This window comes from Oryx dammah, unplaced genomic scaffold (assembly GCF_014754425.2).
Source record: "Oryx dammah isolate SB20612 unplaced genomic scaffold, SCBI_Odam_1.1 HiC_scaffold_21, whole genome shotgun sequence".
NCBI lineage: Eukaryota > Metazoa > Chordata > Mammalia > Artiodactyla > Bovidae > Oryx > Oryx dammah.
This window is the reverse complement of record NW_024070205.1, coordinates 76,921,752-76,942,512: the sequence shown is the minus strand read 5'-3', so window position 1 is coordinate 76,942,512 and position 20,761 is coordinate 76,921,752. Positions and strand designations below refer to the sequence as shown.

The following is a 20,761-nucleotide window of genomic DNA, read 5'->3' as shown; positions in this document are numbered from 1 at the left end:
GCATGCACATGACTGGCGCCATCTGGCCTCAGTGACTGCCTGGACACAGGGGATGGCCCTCCCCATTTCTGGAGAGGGCAAACCACAGCCAAGAGTTTGGAGCCCACACAGGACTTTAAGACTGGAGGCAGGATGGGCCCCAAGCCCTGCTTCCCTCCTCAGCCCCTGGAGAGAGAGCACCCACTCTCTCTGATGGTCTAGAGTCTGTATCGGCCCAAGGAAGTGCCAAGAGGTCCTACCTTCCTCGCCCCCATTCTCAGGTGGCTGTCCTCGAGAGCTTCAGCTGGCCTCTGAAGCCACCCACCCCTTTATGTGTCATCTCCCCAGAAGATACGGTCATTAGCAGAGAGGACCATGTAGGTGTCCAATTAAGCAATCAGCGGCAAATGCAAAAACCTGTTTAAGCGCCTCACAGAGCGTCCACTCGGGGATCCTCTTACAAGCAACTCCCTCTCCCGAGCGTCCTGGAAGTTCCCTATTGTTTGCCTGGAATACAGAAAAGTGTCTAATTCTGCCCTCCTCCTGATCTGCTGGCACTGCCTTCCCAGCCGCAGCACACCCCAGGGGAGCCAGTCACATGGAGCATGGCGTGAATGTGCCCCTAGAACTGAGGGGCACAACAGCCCCGGCTGGGTGGGAAAGTACCTGTGCCCAGGTGCAAGGGGCAGGGTCTCCTGAGAGGGCATCTGCCTACCTGGCCTCTGTAGGTGTCCCAGGGCCACATCCTAGTTTGGGGTCTGGGCTCAGGAAGCAAGGGGCCCTCCAGCAGTTGGGGAGGAAGGGCCAGGAGGGAGGTGGGGAGCATGGGGCTCAGCCGCACTCCTCCTACTTGTGGCTCTGAGTCCGCTCCCCTGTCTGCACTACAGCTCACCTGGTCCCAGGCTCACCCTTTAAATGGATCGTTCCACTCGCCCTGGGAGCCCGGGGGGAGTGGGGTGGGAGTCCCTGTTCAAGAACAGCTTTCTTTTCTAGAGACTGGCGTGTCTGGGATTCCATCAGACACTGCTGCAGGTGGCAGGTGGAGTGAGGGGGCGAGAGCCACAGCAGAGGACAGAGGAGGACCAGACAGACTTAAACTCGAGCCCCCGCCCCCGAGCCCGGGGCTGGTTCAAGCTGGAGACTGGCAGAGAACAAACACCGCTCCCTCCTGGCACAGCTGCCTTCAGACGTCAGATGGGCACCCCGACAAGCAGGGGTGAGAGCCCCACACTGCTCACCTCTGCCCCTTTGCCCCTCCCTTGTTCTTCCTCCATGCCCTCCTCTCCCGGCTTAGAGACTTTTATCAGCCTTCTCTCTCTTACCTTCACAAGGGAGGAGGGTTGAGGGCCTGTCTCCATGCCTGCAAGCTTTTCCAAGGGGCAATGCGTTTGCCTGTACCGGGAGTGGGGAGGGGGACAGCACCCAAGAGACAAATGCAGGGCCTCTAACCCACGGGGGCTCTGAGGACCCCAGGCCCTACCCCGAGAGGTGGGCCCCATATTGATGTCGGCTACAGTGCCCTCCCGTGCCCCAGGGCTCTGCCAACTTGGCCCAGAACCCTGGCACGCATACTGGTTCCACTGAGATATGTGGGTTCTCGCTGACAGAAATGGGAGAATGACTGTTCTGTCCAGGTGCTTTCCAATTCCTAGGAGACAAACTGTACTTTGGTTGCAGCTAGAGAGATTTAGGTTAGACACCAAGAAGCACTTGGAATGAGTAATAAGAGGAAGTTTAGGACTCTGTGCTTTAAGTTCAGTTCAGTTCAGTTCAGTTGCTCAGTCGTGTCCGACTCTGCAACCCCATGAATCGCAGCACGCCAGGCCTCCCTGTCCATCACCGTCTCCCGGAGTCCACTCAGACTCACGTCCATCGAGTCCGTAATGCCATCCAGCCATCTCATCCTTGGTCGTCCCCTTCTCCTCCTGCCCCCAATCCCTCCCAGCATCACAGTCTTTTCCAATGAGTCAACTCTTTGCATGAGGGTGGCCAAAGTACTGGAGTTTCAGCTTCAGCATCATTCCTTCCAAAGAAATCCCAGGGCTGATCTCCTTCAGAATGGACTGGTTGGATCTCCTTACAGTCAAAGGGACTTTCAAGAGTCTTCTCCAACACCACAGTTCAAAAGCATCAATTCTTCGGCGCTCAGCCTTCTTCAGAGTCCAACTCTCACATCCATACATGACCACAGGAAAAACCATAGCCTTGACTAGATGGACCTTAGTCGGCAAAGTAATGTCTCTGCTTTTGAATATACTATCTAGGTTGGTCATAACTTTTCTTCCAAGGAGTAAGCGTCTTTTAATTTCATGGCTGCAATCACCATCTGCAGTGATTTTGGAGCCCCAAAAAATAAAGCCTGACCCTGTTTCCACTGTTTAAAAATATAGCCAATTTCCCCTCTGCAGGCTATGGTTTAGTGCTTGTTTTCATCATGTTACTTTCTTGCTCAGAAGTTTCCACTGGCCGGCTACATGAAGGCCTAGCACCTTGTCTTAGCATCCAAGGTCCACCACAGTGCGTCCCCAGTCATCTTTCAAACATTCTATTCCAGTGCTCCATGTAAAAAAATTCTAGTCCAGCCAGAGCGTCCCAATATTTCCCCCCAAAGCCTTAAGGATCTCTGCTTTTGGCCATGCCCACCCCCCAACCAAGACGCCCCACTCCTCTCAGCCACTAGAGCAAGCCAGCCTTTAAGGCTGCAGATCTTAACCAAAATGATTGTCTGATAGCCTGAGGGACTTCTCTAAGAAACGGATTTTCAGATTCCACTCTAGATGCCTACTGAACCCAGGTATCCAAAAGCAAGCAGACACTGCTTTAAGGGTGAGCTCCAATGCCACCGTTCCCAGAAAGCCTGTAACAAGCACCCCTGGCCCACAGAAAGCTTCCTCCCGTGTGCAGACATGGGCACATATTCACCACTCATTCCATGGACACCCTGTGCATCCACGGGGCTAAAGACTTCTCAGTCTTTAGACTTTAAGAGAGGGTCCCTGCACTCGAGAAACTCTAATCTAGTCCTGGACACAGACAAACCAAACCTACCAAACTGCCCTCGTCTCAAAGGCAGCGCATGATGAGGGCAGAATGAAGGCAGAGTCAGGAGCAGGTCAGGGAGGCAGCCGCATGGAGACAGCAGCTTCTGGGAGACCCAGGGCAGGCCCCCCAGAAAGAGCCACAGAAAAGGGCGGCAGAAAACGGGCCCCTCGCCTGGGTCAGGAGTCACGCCAAGAGGGGAGAGTGACACGGGGACGGAGACGTGTCTACCCCTGTGCTTACCACTCCGCGTTTACCACCCGTGGCCCCTCAGAAGGAACTGGAGCTGGGGCAGTGTCGGGGGACTGCTACGGAGCCCACCAGGCACAAAGTGGCTCGTGCTCAGTAAATATGTTCTCAATGATCAGTGAACGAAATGACCTTTGAAGCCTCACTCCCAGCAGCAGGAAGCACTCAGGAGCAACCACAGCTCTGAACAATATTTTCCTAACTTTTTAAACTACTAAAAGCAACCCCAGGACAGATAAGGGGAGGTGAGGCGCTGGCTGGGAGACAGCCTGGCTTTCCTGACACAGGATGTGGGAGTGGGTGTGAGAGCCAATCCCCCTGAAAGCTGGGCAAGGCCTGCGGGGACAGCTGCCCTGAAAGACAGCTGCAGGGCGCTTAGGACAGGGGCCCACCCGGGAGGAGCGTTCCCCGCAGGCTGCCCAGCAGGCCCAGCCTCCCCCAGCCACTCTCCCTAATACAGTGCTAGACTTGAGGGGCAGGGCTCCCCAGAGCTGGCGGGGTCTCATGACCTGAGCAGGGGCGGTGGCTCCGCTGACCCGCCCCAGAGAGACAGAGGTCCTTCTGAAAGGTCACAGCTTCCCCTGGCTCCCACCTTCTCCAGCCTTCCAGTCTTTGGGTTGACCTTTATCTGGCTGGCTGGAATTTAAGCCATCCCACACTAGGGAAGTCAACCCAGATATCAGACTCACCCCGATAAGAATGCCAGCACAGGCTGACGGAAGCCATGCACAGCCTGTTCCCGGCGCCTGTGGCTCCTGTGCTGGGACAGCCTGGGGTGGGGGTGCTCCCTGCATTTCACCAGGAGGCCACTGCGGCTGAAGCGCAGGTAACGAACCCCAGGTGGGCGAGGCGGCCTCTGTGTATCCGCTTCCTTCATCATCATCTACACAGTCACACCACCGCCTGTATAACCTGCAGCTAAAATCACCAGAACCAGAAGCCCAGAGCCTGCATTCTAGCTTTCCCTGAGCCCTGGCTGGACCACTGAATGTCTCTGTGCCTCTCTTCCTTCACCCATGGAATGGAATGGAACCTACATTCACTTAATTTAGCTCTCATGAGTATAAAGTAAGTTAATAAATACAGGAGTGTTTCAAAGTTCAGTTCAGTCGCTCAGTTGTGTCCGACTCTTTGTGACCCCATGAACCACAGCACACCAGGCCTCCCTGTCTATCACCAACTCCTGGAGTTCACCCAAACCCCTGTCCACTGAGTCGGTGATGCCGTCCAACCATCTCACCCTCTGTCATCCCCTTCTCCTCCTGCCCTCAATCTTTCCCAGCATCAGGGGCTTTTCAAATGAGTCAGCTCTTCGCATCAGGTGGCCAAAGTATTGGAGTCTCAGCTTCAACATCAGTCCTTCCAATGAACACCCAGGACTGATTTCCTTTAGGATGGCCTGGTTGGATCTCCTTGCAGTCCATGGGACTCTCAAGAGTCTTCTCCAATACCACAAGTCAAAAGAATCAGTTCTTCGGCACTCAGCCTTCTCCATAGTCAAACTCTCACACCCATACATGACCACTGGAAAAACCATAGCTTTGACTACATGGACCTTAGTCAGCAAAGTAACGTCTATGCTTTTTACTATGCTGTCTAGGTTGGTCATAGCTTTTCTCCCAAGGAGCAAGTACCTCTTAATTTCATGGCTGCAGTCACCATCTGCAGCGATTTTGGAGCCCAAGAGAATAAAGTCTGACACTGTTTCCCCATCTATGTGCCATGAAGTGATGGGACTGGATGCCATGATCTTAGTTTTCTGAATGTTGAGCTTTCAGCCAGCTTTTTCACTCTCCTCTTTCACTTTCATCAAGAGGATCTTTAGTTCTTCTTCACTTCTTTAGTGTTTCAAAAGCTAACCCTGAAAGCAAAACCCAGGGTACTATTGACAGAACACCACAGCTTGAGACGAAGCCCTGCTGCCTCAAGCCTTCAACAATCAGGCCCTCGTCCCGGGCTCCAGGCAGGAGCTCCAGGCTGGGGAGCCTTTCTCTGATCCATCTGGGAAGGGATAGATAATAAGAGCGACATCCCGAGCCCCACCCAGCCCCCTCCCAGGGTCCAAGTACATGCTCTTGAGAGTCCCCATCTGAGACCAGTGAGGTCCCTTCCCAGTCTCAGAACCCCAGTGCTCCCAGCAAGAACTCCATCCTTTCTCGAAAAAGGCCACGTGAAGCCACCATTCCCTCATCCTTCTTCCACTCAAACGTTTCCCCTGATTACCCTCCTGGCTTTCTGAGGAGATGCTGTAGGGCTTTTACGATGTAATTTTTGACTCATCGGCAGGTTGTGAAATCAATTTAGCAAGTCAAGATGAGCACTTTTAAAATTTAATGGAACAGAATAGAAAATCTCAGTGCGCACTTGGTAAGAGTAAGCGTTACTTTGTGATACCTCTCAAACCCATGACACACACATGCAGGCACACGCAGAGTTACGGTCTTGGCTCAGTAGCTTGTCTTTCTGTGTTTCTGTGTCTTCATCTTTAAAATGAGGACTCTGATAGCGTCCGCCTCCTAGGGCTGTTGCGAGCACTACATTAGTTAGCTACAGAAAGTGGTTGGAAAGCTGTTGGCTTAAGTGCTATATTATACACACATGTGTACGTGTGTGTGCTTATTTATATCTTTCTGTAGTATGGAGAGAAAGGCTGAAATCTTTGCTGTGGGAGAAGCTAAGAAGTGTCTCTCCAAAGACAAGATTCCCAAGTCTCAGAGGTTTCCTGAGTGTTCATACATGTAGCTTTAGGGAAGAGGGGGTCGCTAAGAGTCGGACACGACTGAGTGACTTCACTTTGACTTTTCACTTTCATGCATTGGAGAAGGAAGTGGCAACCTACTCCACTGTTCTTGCCTGGAGAATCCCAGGGATGGGGGAGCCTGGTGGGCTGCCGTCTATGGGGTCGCACAGAGTCAGACACGACTGAAGTGACTTAGCAGCAGCAGCAGGGAAAGAGGCTCAGGTGATTTGAAGTTGGGCTTTCCTGGAGGCTCAGTGGTAAAGAATCTGTCTGTCATTGAGAAGACACGGGTTCAATCCCTGGTTCAGGAAGATCCCCTGGAGAAGGAAACGGCAACCCACTCCAGCATTCTTGCTGGAAAGCCCCATGGACAGAGGAGCCTGGGAGACTAGAGTCCATGGGGCTGCAAAAGAGTCGGACACAACTTAGCGATTAAACAACGAGAACAGCTTGAGGAACACAAGCCTGAGCAGGGTGAGTGCCAGCATCTGAGAGCACTATGCTAAGTACTTTCCCAATTAACTCACTTAATTCAACACACCCCTTTGTGGTAGGTATTACTAGCCCCCTCTTCCACGTAAGGAAACAGCACTGAGAGGTGAACTCGCCACACAGCGTATCAGCAGTGGAGCCCGAATTGGAACTCTGCCTGCCCAGTCTGGGCTGTTACGCACTGCACACACCACCCTGTCTGCTTCCTTTCATAGCACCTTCTCACATGTGAAAGGGAAGCCGACCAAAGAAGCTTGTGCCACGGAGGAGACGGCTGTGTCTGTGAGAGGGGGGCTGCTTCTGCACTCACCCCAAAGCCAGGCAACTTAATTTTCTAATGCTCGAGTTCAGCAAACAGCACCCCCAGGGTCCCATCACAGAGTCCAGAGTGTTCTACTACAACAGCTAGAGGAAACGAAGTTGGTTAACAGGGCTCATGACCATGTCAAGCACTCAATTTGCACAGTGTGAACCTGGCTGGAAGATATTAAACGCTCTCACACCCTTTATTCCAGAGGACTCAGGTGCTTTCTCATCATGTGTCATTTCATCTTCTCTATGGTCCACAGATGTGAAGTCAAGTGGGCCTTAGAAAGCATCACTACGAACAAAGCTAGTGGAGGTGATGGAATTCCAGTTGAGCTGTTTCACATCCTGAAAGATGATGCTGTCAAAGTGCTACACTCAATATGCCAGCATATTTGGAAAACTCAGCAGTGGCCACAGGACTGGAAAAGGTCAGTTTTCATTCCAATCCCAAAGAAAGGCAATGCCAAAGAATGCTCAAACTACCACACAATTGCAATCATCTCACATGCTAGTAAAGTAATGCTCAAAATTCTCCAAGCCAGGCTTCAACAATATGTGAACCGTGAACTTCCTGATGTTCAAGCTGGTTTTAGAAAAGGCAGAGGAACCAGAGATCAAATTGCCAACATCCGCTGGATCATAGAAAAGGCAAGAGAGTTCCAGAAAAACATCTATTTCTGCTTTATTGACTATGCCAAAGCCTTTGACTGTGTGGATCACAATAAACTGTGGAAAATTCTGAAAGAGATGGGAATACCAGACCACCTGACCTACCTCTTGAGAAACCTATATGCAGGTCAGGAAGCAACAGTTAGAACTGGACATGGAACAACAGACTGGTTCCAAATAGGAAAAGGAGTACATCAAGGCTGTATCTTGTCACCCTGCTTATTTAACTTCTATGCAGAGTACATCAAGAGAAACGCTGGGCTGGAAGAAGCACAAGCTGGAATCAAGATTGCTGGGAGAAATATCAATAAGCTCAGATATGCAGGTGCTGCTGCTGCTAAGTCGCTTCAGTTGTGTCCGACTCTGTGCGACCCCATAGACGGCAGCCCACCAGGCTCCACCACCCCTGGGATTCTCCAGGCAAGAACACTGGAGTGGGTTGCCATTTCCTTCTCCAACTCGTGAAAGTGAAAAGTGAAAGTGAAGTCACTGAGTCATGTCCAACTCTCAGCGACCCTATGGACTGCAGCCTACCAGGATCCTCCGTCCATGGGATTTTCCAGGCAAGAGTACTGGAGTGGGGTGCCATTGCCTTCTCCAATATGCAGATGACACCACCCTTATGGCAGAAAGTGAAGAGGACCTAAAAAGCCTCTTGATGAAAGTGAAAGTAGAGAGTGAAAAAGTTGGCTTAAAGCTCAACATTCAGAAAACGAAGATCATGGCATCTGGTCCCATCACTTCATGGGAAATAGATGGGGAAACAGTGGAAAGAGTGTCAGACTTTATTTTGGGGGGCTCCAAAATCACTGCAGATGGTGACTGCAGCCATGAAATTAAAAGACGCTTACTCCTTGGAAGAAAAGTTATGACCAACCTAGATAGCATATTTAAAAGCAGAGACATTACTTTGCCAACTAAGGTCCATCTAGTCAAGGCTATGGTTTTTCCAGTAGTCATGTATGGATGTGAGAGTTGGACTGTGAAGAAGGCTGAGGGCCGAAGAATTGATGCTTTTGGACTGTGGTGTTGGAGAAGACTCTTGAGAGTCCCTTGGACTGCAAGGAGATCCAACCAGTCCATTCTGAAGGAGATCAGCCCTGGGATTTCTTTGGAGGGAATGATGCTGAAGCTGAAACTCCAGTACTTTGGCCACCTCATGCGAAGAGTTGACTCATTGGAAAAGACTGTGATGCTGGGAGGGACTGGGGGCAGAAAGAGAAGGGGATAACAGAGGATGAGATGGCTGGATGGCATCACTGACTCGGTGGATGTGAGTTTGAGTGAATCCCAGGAGTTGGTGATGGACAGGGAGGCCTGGGGTGCTGCGATTCACAGGGTCGCAAAGAGTCGGACACAACTGAGCGACTGAACTGAACTGAACTGAACTGAACTGCACTGATGGTCCAGAGATGCTGGGAAGGGCAAGATCCTTCCGTCTCCCAACTTTGCCCAAGGTCACTTGCGTGAACGTTCAGCGGAGAGTGGGAAGGTTTCTGGAAGACAAGAAAAGAGGGAGTCAGGTCCCCCCGTCACAAAGTGTCTGGTAGCACCTGGCTCTCAGTCTGCCCTTGTTTGCTCCCCACCTGGACATCGATGCCAACTCCCCTAACAGAGGACACTCAGTTTGTCTCTGAAACCAACCATGGGCTTCATCAAACCCAGTTGATACTTCTGGTGGGAAGAAAGAGGACAGCAAAGACAACACAGCTGTAACTGTGAACGAAGCCTCTCCTTTCCCTGGGCCGCCCAGTCGCGCACCTGCCACAGAAAAAGCACAGAGCAAGGGGAGGGGCAGCCACTCCTGTCCCACCAGCTAGACGGGCCACTGCCTCTGCCAGTCCCCAGCACCCTTGTTCACTGTTCCTCCAATGAGAGCTGGCTAACATCGCCTCCTACAAGGCAAAACCCATGCTTTTGTTTGTATATTTTCATTCTGTAGTAAGCCTCAAACAACTCTTTTAAAAAAAATAAATAGGAAAACTGAGATCTAGGGAGGTTGAGGAGTTGCTCCTGGTCACAGACTTTGTGAATGTAAGTGAGGGCAGGTCCCAGCAAGGCCAGGCTGCTACTGGAAGTGGTAGGAACGTCTCTTCCCCACCACTTGCCCCGCCCCCATCCACACTCCAATGAAAAGGACCACTCCCTCTCCTCCACAGGTATTTCTGAGCCATGCTATCATCCCGTGTTTTGATGGTCTGTTTATGGATCTGTCTCCCACATAGTACTCTGAGTTCCTCGAGAGCAGTATCCATGTCTTACTAATCTTTGCATTCCTGGTATCTAGCAGCTAGTGATTTCCTAACAAATGTCTGGCCAAGAAAGGGTGGGAAGGCAGGGAAGGTGGGATGGACAAAGAGGCCGGGGAGAGAAGAAAGAGATGGAATGGGGGGAGGACTAAGGAGGCAAGGAGGAGAGAAGGGGGAGTAAGCAGGAAGGCAGGCAGGAGCAAGCGGGGAAGGAGGGCTGAGCAGGCGCCAGGAGAGAATGTCACCTCAAGGCAACGGGGCTGGACCACGCACATGACCTTCCGCTGATCTAGGTCACACTGGGACGCAGAGACGCAGGCTGCAGCCCCCAGACCCATCCAGGACAGACTTAGGGAGCACTCAAAAGGGGGTGATCGTCAGCTACCAGGCAGGCCTGGCAGGGTCCCAGGAGGCCACTGCCCTCCTCTCTCTCCCACCTTGAGAAAGTGAGAGGATGGGTGCTGCTGCTTCTCGGGCACGCCTGCGCCACCCCGCATGCCTTGCCGTGCCATGCCCACCTGTCAATGGAGGCTCCTTTCTGTCCTGGATGATGGACATGGATTCAGGGGAAGGGGACCGGCAACCCAGGCTAGGGCGGCCCCTCCCCTGGATGCTCAGCCCCGGAGGTGGGGTGAGCTTTGGGGGTGCTTCCCAGGTGAGGAGCTGCCACCACAGGAACCTGAAGAAGAACCTGCAGAAGACTCCTCACAAAAGGCCACCCCACCTCCCTGAGGCAGGACGGAGGTGCAGCCCCTGTGGGAAGGGGCTCCTGCAGCACTCGGGAATCCACTGGAAACCATGACTCAGCAAGCTGGTCTCTCTTGAGAATTTCCCCGGGACGAGGAGCTATGGAGGCTTCTTGCTCAGCCTGAGCCCTTGTGAGGCCCCCCTGCTCCTCCCGCTTTTCTAGAAAGTACCAGGTCCCCAAACCCTTCCTACACAGGCCACTGCTCACTCCGCACGCGCTTGTGGAGACCCCCGGTCTGCAACGCACACTGGCCCTGAGGGTGGCAGGTGGGGCAGGAGAGGGCAGAGGGGCTTCTTGGCTTTCTGCAAAAAATCCAGAATGATGCCATCACACTCTGCAAATCCTGCCCAACCTCTTTGGAAAACAAGCCCTCAAGCCAAATCTGGCACACGCCAGGCAGCCAGGAACCTAGCAATGAAGCAGTAAGTTATTCCAGCAGATCTTGTGGCTTCTCCTTTGCACCAAAGAGCTGGGTGGGGGAGTGGCGTCCCGGCTCAGTCACACTGGGCTCTCTGAACGGACGGGGCAGTTGTTGCAAGGCAGAATGTGGGATCGTGTCAGCTGGAGGCCACAGAGACACCGAGAGGGACAACCCACTACTGAAGCATTGGTCGGGGAAAGCCAAGGGCGCTGAGTTCTCATTCGGACCCTACAGCTCACGTGCGGTGTTCTCTCAGGCAGGCCACAGGCCTCTCCGATCCTCGGGGAGGATCTCATCCGTGCAGGGCCCTAAGGACAAGCGAGGGCAAGGAGAAAGAGGAAGCAGATGGTGCCCCAGTGGGCTCAGACCCTGAAAGGATTAAACCCACCTCCCAGTAGAGCCACCAAGGGTCTTCACAAGCCACACCCACCCCAGCCTCCTACTCCAGGATCCCGGAAGTGTTCTCTGCGTTTCAGTATGCTGACATATTTCCAGGTCCCCTCCAAGCACACTGTTCCTCTATCTGAGCTGCACCCCTTCCCCTCCCTCACCCACACTTTGAGGCTAAACCCAAGCCTGCCCCCTGCAGCTGCTCTTGACTTCCACTCAGGCGTTTCTGTCTTCCTTCCTCTGTGTTTGCAAAGCACTCAGTGCATCTAATCTTATTTTTCTCAATTCTTTGTTTACAAGTCTGTCTCCTCTGCTAGACTATGAACTTTAAAGGGCCATGTTAAATTCATTTCCATTCAGCAGACATTCAGTAAACGTCTGCTCTGTGCCAGGCCCTGTGAGGCACCAGGATACAGAGAGGGAAAGGCGGTCTCATGTCTGGGGTCGCCAGTGTCGCCAGTGTCCAGGGCATCACGGGCACAGAGCCCAGCCTACCGACCAGTCAGGAAATGCAGAGGCCAGGACCGGCCCGTGGGCTCCACATGGCCTGCTCTGCCCGCTTTGTCTTAGCGGGAGAAGCTGAGAGCACAGACAACGACCATTTCTGAGAACTTCACTACGTACTGTGTAGGCACTGCTCTCCGCTATTGTTTTTAATCCTCAAATTATCTCTCTGACAAAGGCCTCTATAGATGAGTCCGGTGATGCTCAGAGAGGGTGAGAAAGCTGCTCAAGGTCACATAGCAGGGAGCAGAGCTTAGCTAGGACCTCAGATCGGTCTGACCACCCCTTGCCCTTGGTCTCATGAGGCCCAGTTTAAAGATACAAACAAATGGGCACTTGTGTGTGCCCAGACTTCTTTTTTTAAAGGAGGAAATAATGATGTATTAACTCAAGGCTCTAAACTGCATGACTTTAGTCCTAGCTACCCAGGTGGCCCGCTAGAAATTCTCAATTCCTTTCCTTTCCACTGCAACAGAAGTTTCCAAAACAAATAAGACAGGCCAGCTCCCCACCCTGACTGGGGAAGCCAGTGGGACTGCAGGGCAGAGTGCTGCCATCCAGCTTTTACCACCTTCAAAGTGTCATTAGCCGCTGCTGGGCAGGTGGCCCGGGTCCCTGCAGCCTCAACCACTGTCCCTGTTATCCAGAGCTATCAACCACTGAGATTCTTCTCCTAACGGGGAAACAGCAGAGAACGGCCGCCCATGATCTGCTCCCCGCCCAGCCACGATCAGCTTCACAAATGTGCCCCTCCACATTCCCCTAACCAGTATTTCTCTCTCAAAATCCTGCTGGAGCTACTGCCCATGCAGACTCCTCGGCCTGGGCTTCAGGGGCTACTCTCTAACACTCTTTCACTTCTCCTGTGACCACCCCACCCCCCAACTCAAACCAAGCGAACCGGCCCTGGGGACTTCACAGATGCCTTTCCTGTCTCATGGAGTATCATTTTACTGATGCAAGTTCTCCTCCTTCTTCCCATCCTAAATCTAAATCATCTCTTTCAGGATGGTCCTGACAGGTGGAGAACACTGCTCAAGGCTACAGGCGGGCTGCAGAGCTTAGACAGGACCTCAGGCCAGTCTGACCATCCCTTGATCCTAGTCTCATGCTGCCCAGCTCAAATATTCGAACAAATGAGCACCTATGTGCACACAGACTTCTTTCCTTTAAGGGAAATAATGATGTATATTATTAATAACTCAAGGCTCTAAACTGTGTGACTTTAGCTCTGGCATGGTCCTAACAGACCATGCCCAACACCAGTCTTGCCTTTGCTTTGTATTTCCTCAGAACTTAATACCTATCCTCCCTGCAGCTATGTTGGAGGGAACTATTTGTTACAGGCATTCATTTGACAAATGTTTACTGAGGCCCCTCAACTAAGTGCCGGGCATTTATTGTGTTTCTACTATGTGCCAAGCGCTCTGCTAAGCACTGGACACTCAGTGCCCTCAAGGAGCTTCGTGCACTGCTGCTAATCCCCTTCAGGTCCTTCCCTGGGGGAGGCACTTAGATCGGGAGCTCTCTGAAAACTGTCTCCTCTTTGTCATCCTCACATCTGTCATTAATAAAGAACTTTTACTTTTGCAAAGTGCTTTTGCATCCATTATCTCATTTTATCCGTAGAGCACCCGTACAAGGTAAGGTTGGAAGAGATTATGATTCCATTTGAAAGAGGGGGGCACCGAGGCCCAGGAAGATGAAGTGATCTGTTCAAGGTCATCTGGTTGCTAGGACCTGGTTAGCAGCCAGGTCATCAACAGTTTTCAGGTCCTTTGACACCAGGCGAGTGACCGATGCATGAAACCCTGCCCCATAACAGGCAGACAAGGGTCATCAAGATGGGACCTGTGTAACGACCCACTTCTCAAACTCCGTTGCTGCCACTGGATCTCGAGGAAGAAAGAGGCTAAAGCAAAAATAGAGAGCCTTAGAAAATGCTTGTGCAACTGGAAACTTTAAAGAAGTTTATCTGTGTATTCCTGGTACATAATAGGCACTCAGTACATATCTGTCAAATGAATGAACAACTCACTAGACAGGCAAATGGCAGAGGGTATGAGCCAGCTAATAATAACGGCTATCTGAGTGCATACTTTGTGTCAGGCGTAATCCTAAATGCAACTCACTTCATCTTCACAACCATCTTTTGAGATGGCTCTTACCATCTCCCTTGTATAGATGAGATAAAATGAGGTAAATACCCAGAATGGCAGGCCCTGGACAGACCCCGGTCAGACGGACCCCAGAGCTGAGCTCTTGACCACGTCAGCCGAGTGCGGGTCATACGCTCCTGCCATCCAGGATAACCACTCAATTCCCACCACAAGCACACTGAATGAGTGTTGTGATGAGTGTTGAGTGAAGGCTGAAGTCACACTTCTGCCCTGGGCCCCAAGTTTCTGCATGAGTCACCCCCGGCTGTAATGAAGTGTAATAAAAATCCAGCCCCAGGGTAGGGGCGGAGGGTGTGTGTCAGCTGCACAAGGACTTCACAAGTCCTCTCCAGTGTCTGCACCCCAGAGTCCAGCCATGACTGGTGGGCCTATTCCCCAAAGGGCAGCTCTCCACCCTGACTTGATTGCAAAACAGGCCTGCTAAGAATCGGGGCTATGAACGGTGAAGACCAGAGTACCCAGGAAGGAAATTTCTAGCATCTCAACCAAGGCTGAAGTAGAAGGCAGCGTTAAGGAGGGTAGAGTAGTGTTCGTCACTGGTACAAAGACATGCTGGAAAGATTTATAAATAGGCTAAAGAGAAGGGCCTCCATGAATAACTCCTTTATGGGAGGGGACGGGAAGGACGGGACTAGGCAACTCCAGCTCTGGCTATTTTCGGCCCCCATCAGAAAAGGAGGCGGGCCACTTAGGAAAAGTCTCATCACCAACAAGACGGGGACAGGGGCCAAAGAAAGAGCAGGCGGAAATAATCTCCTCTGAGGCGGCTTTCTCTGACAAAATCTTAAGTGGGAGGGACAAGATTCAGAAGAAATGACTTGAAGCGGGAGAGGCTATTCCGGAAATCACAAATGCTGAAGATTTGTGCCTAAAGGTTGCTGAATTATAAGTTGATTCTGATCTTAGTGCTTCTGTGTGATCTTGGGCCAAAAGCTTACTGCACCCATCCCTAGACTTCAGCTCCTTTAGTTACTAAGAGGTGTGTGTCACCTGTACATGTCTTCGTCCTCTGGCACAGGAACCATGCTAGGGTCCAGGAGAGCAGAGACCAGAGGATGCTTGGAGTTACTCGGAGGAGAAGAGATGCAGAAACTTGAGGTCTGGTCGGAGCTCTCGGCGACAGACAGGCAGGAACCATCTCCAGGCGGCGCTTCAGGCGCTCCAGGTGCAGAAAGGAGCAACTATTCTGATTGTATCAGAGCTCCCGCCTCATGCTCCTTGGGCAGGTGACATCTCTGCCCAGTTATCTGTGACTTTGGATCTCTAGGGTCAGCCCACAGAAGCTGAATGGTGGTGGTGGGTGGGTGGGGGGGATGTTCCCTGTGATTCCCTGTGATTTAAGCAGCATGGAGAAAAGCAGGCCAGGGTTAGAGAGCTGACAGTGAGAATCCCCAGGGATGGGCGGCCATCCAGTTTGCCCAGCAATGAAGGGTTCCCAGAATGCTGGACTCTCAGTGCTAAAGCAGAGACACATCAGGACAAACGGGCCACCCTAATGAAGGGCTCACATGTGAAAGAAGTCTCTGGTTTGGCAGAGAACCCACGGGCACCATGTGGAATCCTGATGCTCAGAAATATTGAGAGGTCAGGTCCCAGGGTTGGGAGGTCAAGTGCCCTGATGCCTCCCAGTGAGCCTTTGGGCACAAACTGGCCTTGCTGGGCCTTAGTTCCTCCAGAAGACCTAGATAAGTTTGCCTTCTGCACTTGAAAATCTGCTAGAAAACGACTGAAGATGCTCAGGACCCTGCGCCCTGAAAAAGTTCCTTCTTGGAAATTTCTTAGAATAGCCTGCAAGCAAACCCAGGAGGAGGCCATAAAGCGGGACTCTGCTCCCTGACTTTCCCCAGAGGTCACTTCATCCTACCAAGATCTCAGGGGTCAGAGCAGGAAAGGGACTGAAAGATGGACATGGGGAGAGGCAATAACAGCCATTTCCAGGTGGCCGTGCCAAGCACAGCCAAGCAAGCAGCTACTAACTTCTAGACTGGACAGAGCACAGAAAGGGGCAATGCCCCCCATTCTTCACCCTGCCCAGCGTCCTCCCTAAAGAGTCCAGTGCCATGGACTGAGCTTCCCCTGGCTTGAATCCATTTAATTTTCCCTAAGCTGGTTTGTAGGGCAGGCTGCTGAGCACTCAACGTGTCCAGTCCTGCTGTAGCCGCCTTTCTCTACGGCCGAGGGCAGTCTCCAGTTCCATGCCCCTTCTGCCAGCTGAAACAGAGCCCAGCTCAAACTGGGCCCCTGAGTTCAAGGACACCAGAGGGCATGACTGGATACTCAGCTCCTCTGCCCCTTAAATGAGTCTGCCCCATTCTAAGGCCCAGAAGAAGGAACAGGGGTGAAGAAGTTAGGATAGAGAAAGCTTCTCCCTCCTGCCTCTGCTGACTTAGTCATTTCTTAACTCAGCAAACGTCCTATAGCACGCACTCCGTGCGAAGCACAGGGCAAGAAAGGGTACTGACACCCAGACCCAGAACCCGGGGGTGCAGGACTCACGGAGCTGAAGGCTCCAGACTTCCCCAACTCTCACTCTAACGTTCTAAGTACGACTGCACGCCTCTGTCCCCGCACACCCACCCAAGGGAGCATGCAGAGACGGGGAGATAAAAGGCGAAGAAGAGAAGCCCCAAATCCTGGTTAATTCATGAAGCAGAGCTCTGTGGGATAGACAATCAAGCTTTGCCTCAATTTACGACACCTTCCTAACAGACAACCATTTTGAGACCGAAGTCCAAACCCTAAGGATCAAGTTAGAGAATTTTTAAAGAATCTAAGGAGAAATGTAGTCAAACGCCTTTTCTTTCTCCTTGACTGGTTCATCTGTCCATCCATCCACCCATTCACTCAGTCTCTATTTCACGAGTGCCTTCGGCGTGCCAGCACGGAGCTAGGCACTCTGGGAGGAAGTTTAATCCAGCCTCACTCCGGCTATATCATCCAAATGTTCAGGGCTCTGTGCCCTTGAACTCTGCTCACTGCCCAAACCCTGGGGTCCTCTGCTTAGAATAGGCCCAGGCAGAAGCCAACTCCAGACAGTAGCCTCTGTAGTCTGGAGTTACAGACAAAGAGGGTACTTGGGTTTCCGCCTCGCCCCAGTCTCTCCCTTACCACTTTCTCCTCTGCCTGGGATGGAAACTGTGCCCTGTCTGCTCACATGCTTCAGTCACAAGGCTGAGCTCCCAGCAAAAGCAGCAGCTCAAGGATACAACAGGCTGGCGCCAGCAAACAAAAATGCAGCCATTTATTTTGTTCATTCAGTACCAGTCTTCCTGTTTTGATGCCTAGGAAGGCAGTGCGAGCTCACTGCTTGCCCAGCCTTCCCACTGAGGGCTCACTCCCTGCTCCTCTCAGCCCTGTCTGTCTCTCATGAGGCCCACAAACGGCGCCCTGTTGTCTACACAGCTCAGTGCTTGGGAGTTCGAGAGCCAGCCAGCGATCAGAGCTCACATGAGCACACAAGTTTGGTGTGTGCCAGTCCCCGCTCTTTCTGTGAGCCCCTTGCAGGGCCCTGCTCCACCTGGCACCTCTGGAGGCCGAGGAGCGCACCGAGTCCAGTGCCCGACTGGCACCTTGTAAGGAGGCTTCCGCCTCTGCCCAGGCGGGCTGCTGTGTCTGCCTGTCTAGCTGCAGATTTCTATCTCTGATCTGCATGGGCAGATGGGCAAGCAGCTGTGCCAGGCCCCAGGGGACTGCAAGCTCCCGGGGAGGAGGAGTGTCCACCTGGCTCACTAGGCCCAAGGCCTCAGGGGGCCTCCTCAAGGATAAGAAACAGTCAGGCCTCCAAAAGGGAAAAATACAAGAGCGAGTCTCAGCCAACCCCTGTGGCCTCCCACTCCCTCCTGCCTGCTCCCATTCCTAAGGCAGGGACAGAGCAGGCATCAGGGAGCCAGGGAGGCCAGACTGCTTTTCCCATTTTAGGCACATCTTCTGACTTGCTGTGTTTCTGAGAGCGACTTCTCTGGATACAACCTCATCATCCTTAAAATCTGAGCTGAAGCCCTAGGCTGCTTTCTGATGACTCTGGCTAAGCTGAAAAGAAACGAAATTGCTACCAAATGCTGCTTGACCTCCTTATTGGTGGCTGCTGGAACAGCTAGCGTACAATCCTGTATCTGTGACATACAGTGAGCTCTCAACTGTCTGCTACTGCTCTGCCCTTGGAGGGTCTGCAGATCTCACAGCTAGGTACCCGATTGCTCATTCCAGCAGCCAACATCTACTGAGCACCTACTATGTGTCAGGCACATGCTAAGCCCTTTGTTTACATTATTTCATTTAATATCCCTGTAAGGCAGGTGGAGACACTGATTCACAGAGAAGTTAGCTCCCTTGCTCAAGGCTAGAAAGTTGGATCAAAATCCACACTCAAGCAAGCTGATCTCAGCGTTTCACTCTAAAACTCTCATGCATGTGTGCATGTGCGTCCGTGCATGTAAATGCATGCACTTTGTAAACTACAAACTACTGTACAAATATAAAGGACTTATTATCAGGTCAAGCATAGTACTATAAGCCAGGCTGGTGGGTACAGGAGATAGCGAAGGTTTGTGTCTGAGCATTAATCTGATTAAAGATGAACTGTATTTCAGAGGTAACTGGAAAAGTTATTTGGAGTATCCTGGGCTTTGATGCCCTCCATCAACACTGCTGCTGCTGCTGCTAAGTCGCTTCAGTCGTGTCCGACTCTGTGCGACCCCATAGACGGCAGCCCACCAGGCTCCCCCATCCCTGGGATTCTCCAGGCAAGAACACTGGAGCGGGTTGCCATTTCCTTCTCCAATGCAAGAAAGTAAAAAGTGAAAGTGAAGTCGCTCAGTCATGTCTGACTCTTCTCGACCCCATGGACTGCAGCCCACCAGGCTCCTCTGTCCATGGGATTTTCCAGGCAAGAGTACTGGAGTGGGGAGCCATCAACGCAAAGACTTGAAATTTGACTGAATGCTGTAGAGGTGTAAAAGACTCTTTCTAAGACTCCCAACCTGGCATTTGTAAGACACCTGTCTTACCAATCCACAGAGACACCAGGATGGATGGGAGGGGGCCACCCTGTTGCCATGTGGACGCAGCCTCCACAGCAACACCTCCCAGAGAAGGAGGCTTCTTTCCAAAGCAAGAGATCACTTACTGTGGGATGAAAGAAGCAACGTCTAATTACAAAGAGTCATTTATAGGCCATTAGCCTGTAATGAATGGATGGATCTGGGCAATGATCATCAAGGAGGCTGATAACATAAAAGGGAAGACAACCAGACATTGTGTGTCTCCTGATAGATGTACACACCACAACCAAGAGAGTCTTGCCCCTCTAGTAAATAAATTAAAGGAAGCTGAGTTTGAGCAAGCCCTAAATCTATGTACAGGAAATACAGGGACAGTGTGTGCACGTGTTCTAAGTCACTTCAGTCGTGTCCACCTCTTTGCGAACCTATGGACTATGGCCTACCAGGCTCCAGAGACAGTGGAACATGGTAAATGGCATGATGAGGACGCAGTCAGCCAAATCCAGAATGTGAAGAGCTCTATAAGACAAATGACCCAGTTTCTTCAGCAAAACATTTCCAGAGAAAGAAAAACATTACCTATAGGTAAGAGTGGCTCTTGGCTATAGCAACCAGCCACAATGCATGGACTTATTTGGAGCCAAATTTAAAAAAAATTTACTAGGAAATAAATTTTTGATAAGCAGGGAAATAAGAATACCAACTGGATATTTGATTATATTAAGGAAGTATTCATTTGTTTAGGTGTGACCATGACTTTTTTCAGAGTTTCTATCTTTAGAGATGAAGTGATAAGCTGTCTAGAATTCACTTCAAAATAATCGGAGGGTAGAAAGGACTGGGAGTGTATGTAAAACATGGGCTGTGAGATGACTTATGAGGGCTATTACACTATTCTCTCTACTTTTGTGTATGTCTGCAGCTTTCTACAATAAAAAGTTTTTTTAAGTGAAAATCAGACTCTCCATGATCATCGCTGTGGTAGCGCAATAATGTGTGTGTGTTAGTCGCTCAGTCGTGTCCGATTCTTTGCAACCCCACAGACGGCAAGCCACCAGGCTCCACTGTCCATGGAATTCTCCAGGCAAGAGTACTGGAGTGAGTAGCCCTTTCCCTTCTCCAGGGGATCTTCCTGACCCAGGGCCCGACCCCAGGTCTCCTGCATTACAGGTGATTCCTTTACCACCTGAGCCACCAGGGAAGCCCAGGGCAGTAATAAGCTCCTCCAAACTGGCCAGGGCACTGGCTCTGGCCTCTGTTCCCCGACTCTTGAGAGTGATGGAGAGGACCGCCAGACTGCTTTTCCCTTTCCAGCACTGCCGCTGCAGCACTTGGCACTTTCTGCAGGAGATCCCCTCGGGCCTTGGACCGTGGCAGAGCCAGCACTCTGCAGAGGAAGCAACTCTCCCAAGGTCGGGCCCCGAGACAGCAATGGGGCCGTACTAGAGCCCTGGAGGTGGAACGCCACACTCCAGCTTTCCCTCAGACCACCCTCGCTCAGAGCCGAAGGCGAATAGCTCTCCCAGCCGCATCCCGAATTTAGCCTCTCACTACCCCACCAAAGAGCCGGCATTCCCGCAAAGCACATCAAACCCATGCTGCTTTTCCACCTCCACTGGGAGGAAGCAGAGGAGGAAGGTGGAGGGAGGAGCAGGCAGCACAGGCCGCCATGGAGCCCGGAGCCCCAGTGCCCCCCAGCCCAGCCCAGCCCGGGGACCCAGGCTGAGGCCAACCTCACCCTGGGCAAACAGCTGGCACCACCCAGGCGGGTCCTCCCCTGGCACTTCCTGGA

At 51.9% G+C, this 20,761-nt stretch overlaps 1 protein-coding gene across 7 annotated transcripts in view; it reads right to left on the bottom strand.

The window, feature by feature from the left end:
* The window catches only part of PLEKHA6 (pleckstrin homology domain containing A6), a 141,014-nt gene that overhangs the window by 79,182 nt on the left and 41,071 nt on the right, over positions 1-20,761 (bottom strand). The gene's annotated exons all lie outside the window — the stretch shown is intronic.